Genomic DNA, 7,047 nt, shown 5'->3' with positions numbered 1-7,047 from the left:
TCACTCACAGCTTATTTAGATGCTACTGGGGAAATGAAGGTGGCTGGACAAATTGGTTGGATGGGCTAAGATTCTGGGGTCCTCGGCTGTGGCGTCTTTAGAGGAGATGTGTAGTGAGGCCTGGACCCCTGAGTCTTACCTTAAGTCTTTTTCTCAATGCTGTGTGACCTTGGACAAGTCCCTCCTCATCTCTGGCCTGTAGTTTCCTTGCCTGAACGATTAGGGTGCTGGGCCTCCTGATTTAAGATTCTGTGATTCACATGGCTGCCTTGCAGGTAACTGGTGACAAGGCCGAAGTCACCTTGACTTTTCCCTGGGGTGACTCAGCACTGGAATAGGGCTCCTCCAGTCTGTCCACAGGGACCTCTTGGGCCACCCAAAGTGGCTGATAGCATTGGAAGACTGTCACTCTCCCGCTAACTCCTCCTGATTGAATTGTCTTTTGAGCTGAAGGAAGAGTGTCCTCTCCCTCCGAGGGACATATTGAGAATTGTTCCTCTTGGCTTTTTCAGGGTTCTTTCACCTCAAAGGCTGATGTCACCCGTAGATAAGCGACTACCCTTTTACTTTGCTCAGGTCACCTTGGAAAAAGCAGTCTGGGCCAGCAGAAGTGAGACCTTGATTTATGGAGGGGCTCTTGGTGCCAGTGGGCCCTCACACCCTGCAATCACATCATTCCTGGGCTTCATGGGGATTTGGGGAGCTCAAAGTTATGGAGAAATAAATTCCTGGGCGGCTGTACCTCCGCCCTGAACTTTGGGATTCCAGATAGGCACAGCTGCAGAAGAGCTTGGAGATTTTCATGGCCTGCTCCCGACATATTTTCCCAAGGTGTCCTCATGATAAGACCCTAGGTTTTTCGGTTTGTTTGTTTCCATTTGTGTAGAGAGTGACATATTGCTTGTCACTAGACAATCTGCTAGACACTTTGTGTTTATACTGAGCCTCACTTACAAATGTGTTTACATAAACAGTCTCATTTAGTCCTCATAATGCCTTTTTGGGTTGGAAAAACTGTCCCCATTTTACAGACTCTCTCAGTCTTCGGATAGTGGGAAAGCAGAGCAGGCTTGGGTGGAAACTTTGCTTTAGGTGCTCTTTCTTCCCTAAGGGCTGGAAACTGTGTCCCCAATTAAAAATTAAAACCAAAAATCATTATGTCGTATCAACTGCCATTTGTACAATCAATTATATTCTGGTGTCTTGTAACTTAGGGCCACTTAAGTTTCCCCCAAGCCAGGGGGCTAAGGAAGATTGGATTTAGGAGGAAATAGCACATGATTTCCTTGCCTGGGGGGTTTATGTGCCTCTGAGAAAAACCCACCTCGCCCTAACTCATCCCTGTGGTGGGACTCTGGGGCCTTCTCATCTAAAATTCAGGATTGCACTTGCCTTTGGCCAGTGGGCTGTTCCTTTCTTCCATCTCTCAGCTGATCTGTTCCCTTTACTCTGCTGTCTGCAGGCATCTGTATCTGGGTGTCCCAATCTGTCCCAAACTGTACATCTCACCTGAAGAGCTTATACTTCTGCTCTTATTGGCACTATCATCTACCCAGTCCCCAAGGTGCCATCCTTGAGTCGTCTCCCTTTCCGTATCCAGCCAACCACCAACTCCCACCACAGCTTCCAAGGCCACCCATGGGCCCCTCCAGTCTCATCTGTCCCTGTGACACAGCCCCCTCTGTTCCCTACCTTGTTCCCACCTCCACACCTTTGCTCACGTCCATGCCTTGGATCTGAAGTGTCCTTTCCTCTTTCCTCACATGGCCGATTTGCAGATTCGGCTCCCACTCTCTTCTCCCTTAGCAAATCATTCCTTGGCCATCCCACCAAAATATCCTCTGCATGTGCCAGCAGTGGACAAACACTTGGTTTAACAATTACCCTTTTATATATCTGCCTCCCCAGACTGTGGGCATTTTGAGGGATTGGCCCATTAACTGTATTTTATTTTTTTCATAGAACTTATTCCTATCTGCAAATTTGTTTTAAATTCTTTATGAATATATTCAGAACCACCCATGCCAGAGGTCAAGAACTATGTCTGTCTGTTGTATTCCCAGAGCCTGGCACAGCGACCATAGGAGGTAGTCAATAAATATTTAACGAATAAGTGAATTCATCTTTGTTTCCAAAGTGCTTGGCATGGTACCCAGCACACAGTAGGTGTGCAGTCTTTGTTGGCCGGTTGAATGAAGGAATAAATAAAAATGGAGGATGAGCTGTCCCTGTTTCTCACAGAAGGTGAAAGAAGAGCTGGGGGTGGGGTGGATAGTTAGGAGAGGAGGGAGGACTCAGGCAGCAGCAATTCTTAGAGCCAAGACTGGGGTGAGGGAAATGAGGCACTCACATTAGACACAAAATTTAAGAGAGACAAAAAACTTGGTAATCAAAACAAATAATATTTATTTAAATAGAGACAGGGTCTCCCTCTTGCTCAGGCTGGTCTTGAACTCCTGAGCTCACAGGATACTCCTGCCTCAGCCTCCCAGAGAGCTAGGATTACAGGCGTGAGCCACCGCACCCAGCCCCTGTTTCTTTTTATCCTGGTGGAGACCAGAGGCTACTCTTCCTTTTAATATTTTTTTTTTGTTGGTAACTTTCCCACTGTATCTTAGTCTCACTAACCACTGTTTGTTTCCCTGTAGTTATTAGCATCAGAGAACTTTTAGAGTACATCAAGGAGGTTGGGTGCATTTTGGGGGACCAGAGCAGAAGTAGAGAGAGAGCCTGGGTGGGCAGGAATGGAGGGGGAGAGGGGAGGGAAGGTCAACGCCCTCAGCCCAGGCCTCCACCTGGCCCAGCCCTCTGACCTGCAGGGGAAAAGTGGGTGACCCCTTCCCCCTGCAGAGAGGCTCTGGGCTGGATCACAGCAAGCGACAGAGCCTCCTCCCCTGGCAGAAGGAGCCGCTTCTGTGGGTCAACACAAGCAGGCCCTCCACCACCGTGAGATGTGCAAACACCTGGGCTCCTCCGAGTTCCCCTCAGCTCCGTGGCCAGGGCATTTTTGTTCTAGGCAGCTGCACGACCAGGCACCGTGGGGCTCTAGGGACAAGAGCAGGTAAAATCAGTCTCCTGGAATGGGAATTAGACATAGTTGGCAAATCAAAATGTCAGCCAGCCACCTGGCCCCCACCCCAACCCTGCCGATTGTTGCTCTGAGAAGCCTTCGCCCCTGTGCCGGGTCACTCGATGGTCATTGGTACCACAATTTGTGCCCATAACGGGGATGACGGGGCTGTTGCTGCTTGCACCTGCCGCATTTGGAGGACTACCGTGTACCAGGCCCCGTGCAGATTTTCTCTCTCGAATAGTTACAGCAACCCCACAAGGTAGAGATTATTGTTCTTCACTTACAGTTGAGGCAACTGCACCTCAGACAGGGTCAACCACTGGCCCCAGGTCGCGCCGCAGGTCAGCCTTTGGGAACACGGTGGTTGCAGCCACTCCGGGCCACCTGCAGAGGGCGCCGTCGCCCCACAGACGTGCCCAGGGCGCCCTCGCAGACCGTGCCAACCTGCCGGTGGAGAGGGCTTATCTAAACCCTCTTCCCTCAGCCCACGCGAGCCCCACCTTATAATTAGACTTCTCAAAATATTCTCTTTGAGTGGGATGAGGACAATGATATGCTACAGTCTCCAGTTTCAAGAGCAGCCTCCATGGAACTCCCGGAGCAAGGAGTCATGCGCCACCCCCACTCCAGATGGGGCTGCGATTCACACAGCTGAAGTCAGCTCAGCTGCTGCCGGGACTTAGCAGGCGGCCCCAGGCCTTTGGGGGACTGTCGTGCTGCTGGGCCCTACAGCACCACACGCACACGCACATTCAGAGCTCACCCACCCTGCTCACCTCTGCTTCATTTCCCGTACCTGCCACCTCACCAGCATACGCTCCAATTAGCAGTTACTTTGGTCCTCCGGGTGCGTGTGGGTGTGTGCTTTGTAAACACAGCAACTCCCTTTCCAGCTGCATCTGGATTTTGAGCACGGGTCTCTGTCAGAGACGGAGCCATGCAAATGAAATGCAAAAAGGCGCAGCGGTAAATATTATTAATAATCGTAGTGGCTAGATGTCAGATGACTGCAAACAAAACAAGCAGAGAGGTGCAGGATGTTAAAGGCAATTCGACCTTTCAGGGAGGCAGGGAGGTGGAATGGTTAAGTGTGCAGGCCTTTGGGGGCTCATACCCTGTTATATCAGCCATTTACTCTGTGACCTTGAGCAAATAACTTAACCTCTCTGTGCATTAGTTTCCTAGTGTGTAAAATGGTGGTGGTGGGGGGTGAAAGTCAGAGTCACCTTGCAGGGAGGAGGATTAAATGAATTAGTATGTTAGAGGAGCTATCAATCTTAAACTGGTGGTGGGAAGCCCAGCTGGGGGGAAGGAGAGAGAACCTTGCATTATTAGGGGGAATAGATTATGCTAATCAGGATGGGAAGATTTCAGTATGAATAAGATGCCAAGGATTTTGGGCAGCTTTAAAAATTATTTAAAAATACTATACATGTGTAATTAAATTCTCACTATGTAATAATTTCTAGCAATATAGATAAAGTTTAAATCCCCTCAGTCACACTTCCTTTCCCTGGGGTGATTCCTATTGTCAGTTTCATGGGATTGCTTCCAGATCTTTTTCTTTGCCTGTATATACATATGTATGTTTCTACAGAAACTCATGGCTTTGCTTGCTGTTCTTTTTTTTTTTTTTCAAATACAAATGGTAATATACATGGTCTGCAACCTGCCACTTTCTCATCAAGTGCTATGTCTTGAGGTCTTTCCATGTTAGTGCACATAGATCTATTTCATCTTATGTGCTGCAACATTTAGGGATGTACCATAGTGTGAACATTCCTCAAGCAGTTTCTTAAAAATGTTTTTCCTATTAGCTTAGTAGCAATAAAGAAATATATATTACTGCCAGTTTTCTACAATACAGGATTGATCGGTGACGGCAGCTGCCCCAAACCTTCAGAGGGTTTCCAGTGCTCAAACCCTAGTATTGCCAGGTGTGGTTAGGGAGAGCTGTCCTGGTTCTTTGGCTTCTTGCTTGAAAGAATCGCAAGCAGGGCCGGTGCAAGGGACTGATGACAGACACGAAGCACTTCCACACTAGCAGCTTTTATTGCAAAGTGAAAGTAAGTTCCAGAGAGAGTGGCACAGGTCTGTCCCTGTGAGTGGAGATGACCCTGAGTTTAAAGACAGAGTATAGAAAGTGTAGTACACTCTCCAAGTCAGTAGAGACTAGACAGCTCCAATAAGGAACAGCGTCATCCCAGAGTTAGGGTCGGTGCTTTATGCTAATAATATGTTAAGCTGGGGGTGGAATATTCATGTCTTTTTGGGGAAGTGGGTGGAGATTTTCAGAATCACGTACCTTCCCATTTTCTGTCCGTGTATGGCTGGCTCTGGAACTGTTACGGTGCTAGGGCATGTGAATTTTAGTGTGCTAATGAGGGAAAGGTCAGCTTTGGTCATACACTCCTAGCTTCTGTGTATGCTCCTGGTCGAGAAAAGGTCCTAACCTCAAGTTTTTGCTGTTGTGGTTTCTTTTCTCTGTTTTTATTGGTCCTGACTCTCGGCTCTTGACCACATATCCCTATCGCCTGCTCTGCCACCTGCATGTCTAACCACCTGCCCTGCCACCTGCATACCCTCTGCCACCTGCATACCCTCATCCCTACCTAACAGTATTTCCAGCAGGACTGCAGTCTATATTTTAGCCACTCACTATGGTCACCATTTCCCAAACGTTTTATGCACTTGCACCCCTGTGTGTCTCTGCTCAACTTGGCAGCCCCTCCTCCCCTCTCTGCCCAATCATTCATTCCTACATTCATTCAACAGTCACTCATCCTAGCCCAAGGAACACCAAGGCCATCCTTGGTCACTCTCCCACCAGGGAAGATTTGTGTGTGTGCATGTGTGTGCACGTGTGTGCATGATTCCATAGCTTTTTGTACCTCATTCATTCCTCCAGTCGACAAACATTTATGAAGTGTCTACTGCATCGGTCTGCCTCTCTGCTGCCCTGTCTCCCTGACTCAGCTGTCAGCTCCTTGAGGGATGAGATCATGTCTTATGCATAGAGTTTTCCAGGGAGAACGGACATCCTGGTTTGTCAAGTATAGTTCTGGATTCACCTGTTGTCCTGGTGGAATTATTCATAGGCCCCCTTGAGCTCTCAGATTTGTCCTGGTTTAGATGAAAAATTATAGGAACGGTCTAGTTTTACACACAGTAGATGCTTAGCAAATGTTAATAGAAAAAGAATGAGTGGATGGGTGAATCAATGTAATTTGCCTTTCATGATTTAGAGGTGCTGTCTTACTCTGGACTGGAGACCAGAGAGAGCACATTCTGAGCTACGGAGAGGTCATTTCATTATGGGCTTTATTGCCTTCGAGGAGTCTGTAGAAATCCTATAATCTCCTGACATCTTGCTTGAAGATAGAGGCGTTTTCTTGTTGATAGGATTCTAATAGCACACCTGGCATGCTAAAAAAAAATGACTGGTGCAAAGGTAACATTTGTGAATAAAAGGATGACAACTCACTGAACTTGGATTAGAAAGCGGTTTCTGAAATATAGTGAAGAGCAGGCGTGCAAATCAGCTGGGCTTCGTGGCGCGTCTGTAGTCCCAGCGACTCAGGATGCTGAGGCAGGAGGATCACTTGAGCCCAGCAGTTTGAGGTTGCTGTGAGCTAGGCTGACACCGTGGCACTCTAGCTGGGACCACAGACGGAGACTCTTGTCTTAAAAAAGAACAAATATTGCCTTGGTGAGCTAGAATTATAGATTGAATATATCACTGCTGCTAAATCAAAATAAATATTATAGACCGAAAATAAATATTACCATGATAGAGTAATTATTAGAAGAAAAACTCTTGGTTTAAAAAAAAAAAAAAAAATTACAGAATTCTCTTGGCCACAGGAGGTCAGTGTTGCTTCAAAACAACATTAACCTAAATCCCTTTTAGGGGGTATAATGGTCTTTAAAAAATGATTCTATTTTCTTCTTAAAAAAAAAAAAAAGGTTAGTTT

Source organism: Propithecus coquereli, unplaced genomic scaffold (assembly GCF_000956105.1).
Source record: "Propithecus coquereli isolate 6110/MARCELLA unplaced genomic scaffold, Pcoq_1.0 Scaffold77, whole genome shotgun sequence".
NCBI lineage: Eukaryota > Metazoa > Chordata > Mammalia > Primates > Indriidae > Propithecus > Propithecus coquereli.
Note: the sequence above shows the minus strand (reverse complement) of the source record.